Source organism: Galeopterus variegatus, unplaced genomic scaffold (assembly GCF_000696425.1).
Source record: "Galeopterus variegatus unplaced genomic scaffold, G_variegatus-3.0.2 Scaffold396, whole genome shotgun sequence".
Taxonomy (NCBI): Eukaryota; Metazoa; Chordata; class Mammalia; order Dermoptera; family Cynocephalidae; genus Galeopterus; species Galeopterus variegatus.
The window spans coordinates 405,777-420,052 of record NW_007726507.1 but is presented as its reverse complement, the minus strand read 5'-3'; positions in this window follow the sequence as shown (position 1 = coordinate 420,052).

Here is a 14,276-nt window from a genome sequence, read left to right as displayed (position 1 = left end):
TGAATTAAATAAATGGTTATGTGGAGTAGAAGAGAAGTTAAGAGAAGTCAGATAAGAGATACAAACAAAGTTGAATAAATAGGACTGGGTGGCAGCTTAGATGTTGAAAAGTAAGGGAGAGGGCTCAGGAGGACTTCTGGTTTTTGCTTTGGGTCACTGGGCACATAAGCCCTGAGATAAAGAACATTATGGAAAAACCAGAATTGGAAATGTCTTAGATAATTTTTATTGACTAAGTGAACAAATAAATAATGATTTCAACTTGGGATATATTAAGTTTATGGACTCTGCGTCACATCCAAAAGAGATATCTAGTAGTCTAGGAAATATCAATCTAGACCTTTGGAGAGAAATCTGTGCTAGAGAAAAAGAGAATATACATACATAGCTAAAATCATGCATATATAAATGACATTGCTAGAGAGATTAGAATGAAAATAGAAGATCAATGATGGAACCCTGGAATTGGAAAGAACATTTTATTCCACTGACCTCAAGTTAGTATGTGGAGGAGTTCCACTAGAATAGTGTTCTTGCCTGTTTTCCCAATTCTTGCATCCCAGAGGGTGAGTTTATAAAATGAATTGAGCACATAGGCCCTTCCTCTTTCTCTTTCACTATCAGCTTCTTTGCAGGGCATTCATAGTCACTGCTCCCCAGTGTCTCAAGCTGTGGCCAGGAGAGGGAGTTTGTTTGTTTGTTTTTAATTCATCAATATGCAATGTAGTTGATTTTCATGTCCCTTTGCTAATTCCTTCTTTTCTCCCTCCCTCTCCCCTCTCCAGGAGAGGGAGTTTAATTAATAGCTCAATATTTGGTAGCCCATTATAAATGCTCTGATATTTGGTAGTCACATTTTCTATTTAGTTTTACCAGTGAGGAAGTTCAGTTTTTATCTCTATCTTTATCTATGTGTCTTAATCCTCAATTGATTTTAAACTTAGGAGAGAAAAAAGGGAGACTCGTTATTATTTATGGACTCTCTAAAATCCATACATCTAGGAAACCCAACATTGAAGCAGAAGGAAGAAGGAAAGAAGTCCATGGAGAAGCCTGAGAATGTACAGTCAGAAATGTAGGAAGAAGACCATAAAAGAATACTGTTGAGCTGGGGCTGGGTCTGGAGCTCACAGACCCCTCAAGACTGTTGTCCAGACTGGTTCACAAACCCTTCACATGCCAGGCCGGGTCACTGTACCCCTCACATGCCAGTTTGGGTCACCAGACCCTTCACACTCCAGGCTGGGTCCCCAGACCCCTCACACACAGGTCTATAAACGAGGTAACCAGCCAAAAGGCCCTTGGAGCCATAGGTTGGAGAGCATGGCCACATGTGGCGGATGCCTGAGGCAGTCAAATACAAGCCAAACAGCAGCACCGTGCATGCACACTAATTCCACCCACACAGAACTTCCTTACAAAGAATGCCCTGCACCACCCCCAACCAAACCTAAGGTGAGGGAGCCTGATTACTATTGTCCCAACAATCCACCCCTTCAGGGTCCCTCACCATACAATCTACACATTCATAATCTTCCTTGATGTTCCCTTAGGGAGGATAAATGACGCTTACATTTACATAACCTATTGTCAGTTCAATATGCCTTAAGGCTTGTAGTTCTGTCCTTTTAACTATTAGCCTCATATGTCCAGTTAGTAGTCACCATTGGTGTGATCCTCCATGGGAATTCGGCAGTCATACTGATGGGAAGTTCAACACATACTCAATAGGTGATCACATGACTCTCGTGTAGTGCCTGCAGCCAGAAAACTTAGCCAAGGCATTGGCTTCATCATTTCCTGGACTGGCTAAAGGGAAGTGTCCTGTGACATGGAAAAGAGTTACTTCTTTCTCATGTCCCAATTTCCATAACTCTTGACACATGACTTGTCCCCACAGGGGTCGGTGGCCTACCATCTACCATTGATACCTCCAAGTAGAAGTCCAAAGGGTTAAACCTTTGTACATAGCCCAGCTGTCAGTACAGATGGTTAATGGCCCAGGCTCATTTTTTATCACCATCCATACTGCTCTCAATTCAGCACATTGTTTGCTTTGCACTGTGCCATTTTCATACCACATGGTATCTATTAAGGGCTGGACAGCAACAGCTGTCCATGATGCTGAAGTTCCCATGCCAGAGCCATCTGTATACCATGCTTGCTCTGTGATATTTCCCTGTCCCTCATGGAAAAGTGTAGCCTCCACCTCCGTGGGTAACGGTTGTGTCAAAGTTTCCTCCACAACCTCTACTGGGCCTAGCACACTTTGCAACTCTTTGGACAGAGGACTCGTTGACACAGTGCTCCTTTGTTCTATATATGCTCCCCATTTAGACAGAGTGAAAGTCTGAGCTACACCCATTTTAGGGTTGGTTGCCCACATGCACAGCCAACCTGTTACGGGGTATGTCATCGTTACTAGGACTTTGGCAGTTCCTGCGATAGCTTCAGTGGCTATCAAGGCAGACTACACAGCTAACTACATTTCTATTGGGGTATAACACACTTCACCACCCTTGCGGAGCTGAGACCAGAATCCTACAGGTGTGCGGAATTGGTCCTGTCTCTGCCACAAACCCCATCCTAACCGCTCCTGGGTTATATGTATGTCTAACTCAAATGGCTTAGCGGGATTGGCCACTTGTAAAGCCTGTACTTGCTGTATTGCCCTTTTTGTAGCCTGATAAGCCTGTTCTACTTCCTCAGTCCAATAGCAGAGGGCTTTTTTCTTTGTCAATGCGTACAGGGGGTGTGCCATTCGGGCCATATGGGGTACAAAAGCTCTCCAATACCCCAAAAGTCCCAAATATGTCTGTAGCTGAGCTACAGTTGTGGGTCAAGGGTATGCCTGTATCTTATCTATAATAGCTTCTGGGATGACTCTCATCTTACCTGACCAGACCATTCCTAGGAATTTGACTGACAGCCCAGGTCCTTGCACTTTGGCTGTGTTCACGGCCCACCCACATTCTTCCAAATGACTTAGCAGCTTTGGAGCTGCCTGGGTTAAATCTGCAAGAGAATCAGAGGTTAGTAACACATCATCAATGTAGTGAAACATTGTAATTGTGCTGGGCCTAGTCCACTTGGCTAGGTCCCCAGTCACCAAAACATGGCAAATGGTTTGGCTATACAGATAACCTTGGGGTGATACTTGAAAGGTCCACTGTCTTCCTTCCCACGTGAAGGCAAACTGATCTTGGCTATCAGCCATGTTTTGAATAAAGAAAAAAGTATTTGCAAGGTCCAATACATAATGACATGTTCCCAGCTGAGTCATCAGCTGATCCATCAAGTCATGAACTGAAGGCACAGCTGCAGGCAAAGGAGGCACTACTTTGTTAAGTTCTCAGTAATCTACAGTCATTCTCCAGGTACCATCAGGCTTTTTCACTGGCCATACCAGAGCATTAAGTGGGCTACAAGCTGGACGAATAATCCCAACTTTCTCTAATTCCAAATAGTGGCACTTATCTCTCTGCATGTCCTCCTGGTAGGTGATACTGCTTTACATTAGCTGCATGTCTTGGCTCGGGTAACACCTGTGGGTCATGTTTAGCGTATCCTCGTAACACAGGCTTTACTGTCCGTATTTGCAGCTGAAACTCTCCAATTGTTGTTTGCAGGTGCAAACCATAAAGTACACCCATACCAAAGATGTATTCAGCTATGGGAGATAAATATACAGTATGTACACAAGGAGGTAATCTTCCTATTCCCAATGGCAATGACACAGCTTTGACCTCCATAGTATGTCCTCCATAGCCATCTATACAAACTGTGGCCCCTGGAAACTTATCTGGATCGCCATATATCAGGCTACATTCTGTACCTGTATCCACCAATGCCAAAATATGCTGCACATTTGTCCTCGACCAATATATTGCCAATTCAACATGAGGCCTACGGTCTTCGCCTGACCCCAAAAGGCGAGTACCTTGGCCAGCTCCCTAATCAAAATGGAACAGTTCATCTGCCTCCTTGGGAGCAAACAAAAAACCTTTTAAATCCACTGAGCGTACCTTGCTACCTGTTTCCCAATGTTTAGTAAAATGCTGTTCAGAGCACAATTGCTGCCACAAGACAAACAGGACTGCATTTGGCTGCCAGTCAATTTTCTTTTTATCAACCCCTGCTACAAGCAAGTCAAGCCACGTCTGCTTACGGCAAGTCTTGTTTGGTCCCTTTGGGATAAAATCCTGAGCATATCTTGGGGGTTTGGTCTTAGCTACCTTTTGGACCCCCTTTGCTTGTCTGCTATCCTCTACTTCACCCGGGCTGGCCATCATGGTCATTACCTCATGTATAGGATGACCAATGTATGGGGCCAGTATGGCCATCAGTGACCCAAAGGACATTGACAGGGCATTTTGCAGCACGGTGTCTCTCATGCTGCCTGTAAAATTTTCATCATCCGGGCCACAGGTGTTCACATTAAACATGGACTGCTGCATCCCCACCTCTCAAATGATTTGGACCAGCTCAGCATACGTTTGCCATTTACTAACAATCTTGGGCAGTTCTCCAGCATTTGCCCACATGGTTTAGGCAGCTGCATTCACCCAGTCCATCAAGGAGTGATTACCTCACCCTTGGGTGCATATCTTTGGCTATTCTGCAGCCGCTGCCTCAGGGACGGATGCATGGAAATGGAGGCCAATTTCTCCACCTCCTCACCAGAGCACATCACACTATCCACCCATAACTGCAACAGCCAAGTAGCCAGGCTCGCCCCATGTTTCTGCCTGAACTGTCTCCCCAAGTCAACCAGTTCAACCTGGGTATACGGGACATAGGTGGTGAACCGGGTCACCTGTGGATCACCTGCCGGTTGTCCATCTGGTCCCATAGGCTGCTTGTGTTTCATTTCCTTGTACACAATAGGTCATGCCTGGAGATGCACGGTTTCTCTCAATTCACCACTGGGTTGGTTGTCTTCCCTGGTGTGAGAGGCAAGAGTGGCCAGTTGCTGCATGTCATCCTCCAGGATAATCATCCTTGCTTCCAACAAACTCTGCTTTCTGCTGCAAATCTCAATCAGTTTGCAGCATAGTTAACAATAGCCAGGCTCCAGTCAGCAGAGAGGTGGTCACCGGGCACCACATGCTCAAGGAAAGCCACATTTCCTCCCCTCCCAAGGGGTTTTGCATTGTAGTGCCTGGTCTATGCTGCCTTGCAGTACAGTGTGCAGCAACCAGATCCCAGTCAACAGGAAGGTGGCCATAGGGCAAAACATGTTCAAAAGTAGCCACATTTCCTCCTTCTTCCAAGGGCTTTTGGCTCCTGTACCTGCTCAGAATCCTGCTACAGACTACACCAGTTGTCAGGCTCTTTTACCTGCCCATAATCCTGCCAATGACACCAATTGTTGAGCTAGGGCTGGGTCCAGAGCTCACAGACCCCTCAAGCGCATTGTCCAGACTGAGTCATAAACCCTTCACAAGCCAGGCTGGGTCCCCAGACCCCTTACAAGCCAGGCCTGGTCACCAGACCCCTCACATGCCAGGCTGGGTCACAAGACCCCTCCCACACAGGTCTATAAGCTATGTAACTGGCCAAAAGGTCCTTGGAGTCATAGGTTGGAGAGCATGGCCATGTACGGCGGATGCCTGAGGCAGTCAAACGCCAGCCAAACAGTGGCACCACACATGTGCACTAACTCCACCCACACACAACTTGCTTACAAAGAATGCCCCACACCACCCCCAATCAGACCTAAGATGAGGGGGCCTGATTAAATTATTCTATTTTCCCAACAAATACTGTTATCAAAATCAGAGCAGGAAGATTCTTAGACCAAAAAATGGAATGACCAATAGTGTTAAATGCTATAAATAGGTCAGGGAATATAAGACCAAAAAATAGTCCACTGATCCTGGGAACTTTAATCAGGTTCAAGGAAATGATGGGAGCTTCAATGTCCTGATTTTGCAGATTAGGACATTGAAGACATGGGACAACCAATTGCAACATAGGATACTGAACTGGATCCTGTATTGAAGAGGAAAAAATGCTATGGAGAGAAACATCATACTATGGAGAGTGTGGTAGATAGATTGCATTGATGGCCCAAATTGTTTATGCCTCCTTATATCCATACCTTCTGGTAGTGCCCCCATTACCACCAACTGATTCTTGACATGGTCATGTGACTTCATTTGGCCACTGGGACTTTATGAAACCTGATACAAGCAGAGGCTTGAAAAAGTACTTTCACCATGTTTTACCTTTCCCTTTTGGACACTTTCCACCACCACAGGAACATGCCCAGGCTAGCTGTCTAGAAGGATGTGAAAGGCATCCTTGTGGAATCAAGTTGAGTTGCCCCAGCCAAGGCCATCCTATATCAACCAGCCTGGAGGTAACCGAAAAGCTAACCACCAACACTGAGCTATCTCAGCCAAGATCAGCCAAGCCCAACCACCCATAGCCTCTTGAGGAATAATAAATAATTCTTACCTCAAGACACTAAATTTTGTCATATTTTATTATACTCTAAAACAATATAGAGTAAGGTAGATAAATACAAGCCCCATGCAACAACCTCATCTTGGAAATTCAACCAGCATAATTATCTTGCTTTTATTTCTGAGTCTCCTCAATTTCTTATACTCATAATACAGTTCTCCAAACCAGACCTTCTCATTGATTTAACAACCATTGTGGACTCCCTTCTAGATTCTCAAGCCAGCATTTCTTCTCAGACTATATGCAATCCCTTGACTTTGTCAACCTAGACTCCAGAGGACGTTCAGTCTGGACTCCCACCTCTGCCTCCACCTCACCTCTAACTAGAGGATTATATTAGAAATACAAGGGGGGGGATTAGTTTTTCAATAGAGATAAAAAGGGAATAGAGAAGAATGAGAGAATATACAGATATATTTGGTGCCGGGGGGTGAGGAAGCTGGAGAGACAACACTAAATTTACTACCTAGGGGACATTTGGTATTTATGATCTTCTCACATAATAGCTTCTATTCACTATGTGTTCGTGTTAGGCAAATTAATTCTTAGAAGAAGGTAAATGTACCAGATTTCTCAAGAAAAATGGGTCAGGTTTGAAATAACTGTTGAGCTACAGAAATGGAAAGAGAATTGCTCAGAAACACAGAAATGTCAGCAAGCAAGCAACTGCTAATGAACATGATGAATCCGCAGTAGAACTAATTCACATAGAGATATGACTTATAGCAACTTTATCCTAATAGCAGAGATGTAGGTGGCTGAAGTAATATCCTGTGGGAACTGGGAAAAGTGAACAGTGCCAGACCTTCGGCAAAGGATTTGATGGCACTGATGCAGATTATTAAAACAATAGTCCTTAGGGTGTTCTGTTCCTCGCTAGGAACCATTTCCCTATCACCTCCACCTCCCTTTCTCTTCCTTTATTCCTCTTCTCCCAGTTAACTCTTAGCCTTCCATTAGATCCCAGCATGAATGTCATTTTACTGGAGATGCCTTCCCCAACCACACCAACTAGGTTAATTGTCTTCTCTTACACTTTCTTCTTTACATGCTTTGGAGAACAATTGCACTGTAATTTTACATGTTTAAAATATTACAAATATAGTTTTATTTGAGTGACTCTTTAATTAATAAGAGACTCCCCCAGTTGACTATAAGCTCCAGGGACATATCCTTTTTCTGTTTTCCTCCTCACCATTATATCTCCTACGTCTATCAAAGTGCCTTATCCTTATAGATATTCAATAAATAGCTTTCGAATAAGTAAATTAATGAGTGATTGGATGAATTGTGAAAGAATGAAATAAGCAAACAAACAGGTAAACAAGGAACAAAACAAGCCAAAAAGAGTCAGTAGCCTCAATGAGTTTCAAAAGAAATCTCAAGAGATTTATGGGAGGGAGAAAGAATGAGAAAGCTGGAAAGACAGTAAGTGTTATGAACCAAATTATGTCATTAAAAATTCATTTGTTGAAGCTTTCACGCACAATGTGACCGTATTTAGAGACAGGGCCTTTAAGGAGGTCATAAGGGTGGGGCCCTCATTCAATTGGACTGGTATCCTCACAAGCAGAGGAAAAGACCCAGGAGTGTGTGCACAGAGAAAAGGCCATGTGAGAACACAGGTAAAGGTAGCAGTCTGCAAGCCAGGATAGAGGCCTCACAGGAAAACAACCCTGCTGGCATCTTGATCTGGGACTTCCAGCCTCCAGAGCTGTGAGAAATACATTTCTGTTGTTTAAGACACCCAATCTGAGGTATTTTGTCATGGTAGCACTGGCAGACTAATATAACAGGCCATAGATTTTAGATTTCAGAGGATGGTGCAGGGGAGGGGAAAACCTAAAACTTAATAGACATCGAAACAAATTAACTGTATTTTAAATGAATGACCACATTGGGGGTTAGGATAGCACATAGAAGGGGGGAAAGGAGAACTAATGCAAGTAACTTTGGAGCACAGAATTTTGGCAACATACCCACAATCTAGGAAATAAAAATCTGCAAACAAATCTGGAACTTTTGTAGGTAGGTTTTGTTTCTTGAGTTTTTTTGTCTTATTCATGTAGCAATTCTGAAACTACCTTGTGGGTATTGTTATATTAAGAAAATGAATAATGTGATAACGTTGTTGGGAGCAGGGTTTCAACTGTGGAAAAAGATAAAAATTTGGAATGAGGTAGGCAAAGAAAACACTGCAAATATCACAACAAAGATTCATTCAGAAAAGATTTATCAGTGGCTGCAAAATCCAGGTGGAAAAGTTTGAGAGGAGCAGGAAATGTGTGCATAATCCCAAATTACACACAGATTGCTGAGTTGCTGAAAGAGGGAAATAGTGACCATACAATAGAGAAACTAGACAACATCTTGATGAGGTGATCAAATTAACATCACCAGTGAGGGGCAGATAGACATTGTGTGCCTGAGACACCACTGATGTCAGATGCTGCTAGGAAGACAGGATCTGAGTCTAACCATCAGGAAATATCAGACAAACCGAAAATGAAGAACATTCTAAAAAATGGCTGTCTTGTATTCTTTGAAAATATCAGTGTCATGAAAGGTAAAGGAAAGCTAAGAAAATCTTGCAGATTAGGACATTGAAGACATGGGACAAGCAATTGCAATATATGATCCTGAACTGATCCAGTACTGGAGAGAAAAAAATGCTATAATAGACATATTAGGATAATTAACAATTTGGATTATGGGCGATAGATTGGATAAAAGTATTGTTTCAATGTTAAATTTTCTGAGCTGGCCGTTTGCTGAGTTGGTTAGAGCACAGCCTTATAACACTGAAGTCAAAGGTTCAGAATCCCCACACCAGCCAGCCACCCAGGGGGAAAAAAAAGTAAATGTTAAATTTTCTGAATTTGATAACCATACTATGGTAATGTAAGAGAATATCTTTTTTTCTTAGGAAATACACAGTAAAGTACTAAGAGGTAAAAGAGAATGATATTGCAAGCTACTCTCAAATAGCTTATAAAAACAAATTAAAATGTTTGTGTATGTATAGACAGAGAGAGAGGAATATGACAAAGCAAATGTGGCAAAGTGTTAAAAATAAATCTGAATAAGGAGTATATGAGAGTCCTCTATCATTCTTTCCATCTTTCCATAAGTTTGAAAATATTTAGAAATCAAACATTTTTTAAAAAATCAAATGAACCAATAAAAAAGACAAGAGAGGTAAAGGAGTCCCCGATGATGGAAAGTCCAGACTGATTTTCAGGTAGATTGCTCGATAGACTGAAAACCAGATATTATTGTCTTCATTTTACTGAGGGGAAATTGGGGCTCTGAGGCCTCAACCTCTGAAGCTGCCTCCAGAAGAGAAGAGAGGCCAGATGAGAAGAAAACGAGGCAGGTATTTTCCTTGGCTTCACTTGCTGTCTTAATTCAGTCCCTTGATAGATGAGCTCACTGAAGGAGAGCAAGTCCCTCGTGCCACTCCTCCACCTCCTTCTGCATCTGAAATGATGCTCTGCTTAGATCATTAACCATCTCATTAAGGCTCCAGTATGCACAATTCAGTAAAAAAAAGTAATAAAATGCCACAGACATTGTCCTTTTATTCTCTTGACTCAGCTGATGAAAAAAGCCTATTGCAAGATGTCTACTCTTGCCACAATTTTCCACAACAAAAAGAGAAACGATTATGTACAGTTTCAACTTTTATAAGTATGGTTCCTGGTTTTCTCAAGCTCCTTGCACACAATTTTATGAGTTGAATAATAACCCTTTACCCAGTTTTCCCATCCAGATAATGGGAGGGTAATTAATACCAAATCTAGATTACTGGATTGAGTTGAATTGATTGATATCTAGGGCTGTCTCATGCAACATTTTAAAATATGCTTGCAATATGTATGCCCTAATCACCTGCACTCTTTTTCTCTATTAATTTTCCCTTTCATGATAATTTCCTATGTTAACTTTGGTTTCTGAATCTGCCTAATTGATACCTCAGAGTGTTTTAAACTACACCAGAGCACATAGGCCAAGCTGGTGACAGCCCCCAGAAAAGCTGTGAAGTAGACAAAGATTATCATTACTGCTCACCCTTCCCCCGCTCTGCACCTCTCTTTTCCCTCCTCCCCAACCTGCAGTCTTCACCTCAGCCTAGCATCCCGCAGTAGATGGTAAAAAATAACCTTGGATAATGGCATTTTAGCTCCTCCCATTAAGAGACAGATTTCATTTTTCTGCCATTTGAATCTAGGTTTGGCCATGTGACCTGCCAAACGGGACATGAGCAAAGTTGATATAAGCAGAGGCCTGAAAAGTGCTTGTGCTTTGAGGCTTGTTCTCTTGCTGCACCTGGAAACCTAAAACCAGCACTTCTCAGGCCAGTGCTAACCTACTGGAGGACGACAGGCCTCTGAAGGAGAACCGAGATACCCCAGCCAACAGCCATCCAACCACCAGACACATGAAGGAGGCCTTCTGGGAGCAGCCAAGCCCCAGCTGACCAGAAGTGGCAGGTGACCACAGACTCATGAGTAAGCCCAGCTAAGACCAGGTGGAAAACCACCAACCTGATCTCATGCCTCAATTATGAACTAAATCTTTATTGTGGGTAATTATTTATGCAGGAGTGGATAATTTATATAGACTCAGGTATCTAAAAGTAGGTGCTGCTCTCATTGACCTCCTGGTTATCCATCTTTACTCCACTAGAATCCACTAAGAACCCAATAAACACCATCAAAACTCGTTTGTTTCAAATGTTTTATGATCCCCAATCTTTGACCAAGCTGATAAACTAATAGGAATTAGTGATGTAATTAAAGTATAATAAATAAGACAACACACACACAGTCTCCCAAAAAAAGACCAAAACATAAGCCTCCTCACTTCCTCTGTCATTTNACAAAGATTATCATTACTGCTCACCCTTCCCCCGCTCTGCACCTCTCTTTTCCCTCCTCCCAACCTGCAGTCTTCACCTCAGCCTAGCATCCCGCAGTAGATGGTAAAAAATAACCTTGGATAATGGCATTTTAGCTCCTCCCATTAAGAGATAGATTTCATTTGCTCATTTCATGAGCAAAGTTGATATAAGCAGAGGCCTGAAAAGTGCTTGTGCTTTGAAGCTTGTTCTCTTGCTGCACCTGGAAACCTAAAACCAGCACTTCTCAGGCCAGTGCTAACCTACTGGAGGACGAAAGGCCTCTGAAGGAGAACCGAGATACCCCAGCCAACAGCCATCCAACCACCAGACACATGAAGGAGGCCTTCTGGGAGCAGCCAAGCCCCAGCTGACCAGAAGTGGCAGGTGACCACAGACTCATGAGTAAGCCCAGCTAAGACCAGGTGGAAAACCACCAACCTGATCTCATGCCTCAATTATGAACTAAATCTTTATTGTGGGTAATTATTTATGCAGGAGTGGATAATTTATATAGACTCAGGTATCTAAAAGTAGGTGCTGCTCTCATTGACCTCCTGGTTATCCATCTTTACTCCACTAGAATCCACTAAGAACCCAATAAACACCATCAAAACTCGTTTGTTTCAAATGTTTTATGATCCCCAATCTTTGACCAAGCTGATAAACTAATAGGAATTAGTGATGTAATTAAAGTATAATAAATAAGACAACACACACACAGTCTCCCAAAAAAAGACCAAAACATAAGCCTCCTCACTTCCTCTGTCATTTTTCGTCTTGTGTAACATTCTGACTGATACCAAGAAGGAAAGGAAAGATTTCTCCCAAAGCAGCATTTTGAGAATTCATGGCTTGTCCCTTTTTTCTCCTCCCAAGGAATAAAATGTACCCATCATTACATCCATAGAGATAGAGTCTGTTCAAATGAACCCAAGCTAAAAAATCACTGCTTTAACTCCTCTCGTCTCCTCTCCCTCCAGTCAAATTTGAATGGTTTCTGAATGAGTTGATTAATCTTTCTCTGNGTCTCCTCTCCCTCCAGTCAAATTTGAATGGTTTCTGAATGAGTTGATTAATCTTTCTCTGCCAAAATCAGCATATCTTGAGTGCTTTCCAACTTGTTCTCTAAACACTTAAGCCCATCAAATGGCCCTTTTTCTGTTCCACTATCAGTAGTCAATCCCCCCACCTCCAACATCAAGATTTAACAAAGTCCTCAAATAACAAGCCAAGTATGATTTACATAGTCCCTATATATTAGCAAGTCACAAAACATTCATTTAGCCCACAACACTTGCCTCCGGACTATTCCACCACTGTTCTTTCCTAGCTACATTTATAAAATAAACACTATGAGATAGAGATGGCTGACTAGAGGCAGCCAGCCCTCACCTTTAATAAAGAAAAAACAAAAAAAGCCCAAAGCAACAAACTGATGGTCACCTATAGAGTAGACTGACTAAGAGAAAACAATGAAATCCAGCTCAACAGTGAGGAAAACCCCCAAGACTTGTATATTCAAGACAACAAAATGGAAGGACAGGGGGAAATTCTGGCCAGGACTGGCATGGAGTCTGGAGAAACCTAGCACCGCCAGGACAATATTGGCAGGGGGTTGGTGGCCAGCACTCCCACCACAGACACTGTGGGTAGCCACACGGCCTTCACACATAGTGAACGCCAGCGTGAGTAGCAGCTAAGAGCCACACAACTGTATTTTCCCAGAGGGGAACTACAAGTGGAGTCACCCACTCCCCCCTTGGCCCTGCTGTTGGTGGACATCACCATTTTGGGATAGGAGCAGGGAAAACTCAGAGTCCCACCAACCTAGCATCCCTGCACCCCCCAATGGAGAATGCAAGGCAGAGTGTGCTGTCTGCCTGGATACACGCCCTCCTTTCCTCTGGGAGCTCACAGCCCTGCTCAGCATAGGGGAACCTCTGGTGTTAGTGGAGAATGGGAGGAGCATGCCAGTAATTGGTATCCATGCCTTCTTGCTCTGGGAACCCAGAGCCCTGAGCAACTCAATGCCCTGTCCCTGCCCCAGTGGACAGTGAACAGGGCCTGTATCACTCTCCTGTACCAGATGCCTAGATCCACACCCTTCTGCCTTGGGGAGATCTGAGGTCTGCATGACATAGCAAGCCCACCAGCACCACTGAAAAGCATGCCAGGTGTGTGCAAGCTGCCTAGACCCAAACCACCTCCACCAGGAGCCCAGTATCCCACCTGCATCAGCAGAGAAGGTGTGAAAAACAAGCCAGCACTTACTGCCATGCTCACCAGAACCAAACCTACAAAGCCCAACCCAAATACCAATATAAAATACTTCTACAGGAAGAGTATCTCCCCTCAAAAACCACTCCAAACATTAAAAGAAACAACACCACCATCAGATACCCAGACATCAACACAGAGATAGAAGAAACATGAAAAAACAGGGAAACATGACTCCCCCAAAAGAAAACTATAATTCTGAAATACTGGACCCCAAACAACAGGAAACCAGTGAATCACCTGAAGAGGAATCCCAAATGGCAATACTAAGGAAATTCAACTTGATGGACAAAAAAATAGAAAAATCACAATGAAGTAAAAAAAAAAAAAAAAAAAAACCAATCCAGGACAAGTATGAGGAATTCAATGAAGAGATAGAAACAATTTTTTTAAAGAAAAAACCAAGCAGAAATCCTGGAATTGAAGAATTCCTTCAACAAAATAAAAAATACAACTGAGAGCATAAGTAGAAGGCTAGAACAAGGGCCGGCCCGTTGGCTCACTCGGTAGAGTGCGGTGCTTGGGAGAGTGGCGGTGCTCCTGCCTAGGGTTCGGATCCCATATAGAGACCGGTCTGCTCACTGGTTGAGCGCAGTGCGGGCGCGACACCGAGGGTTGCGATCCC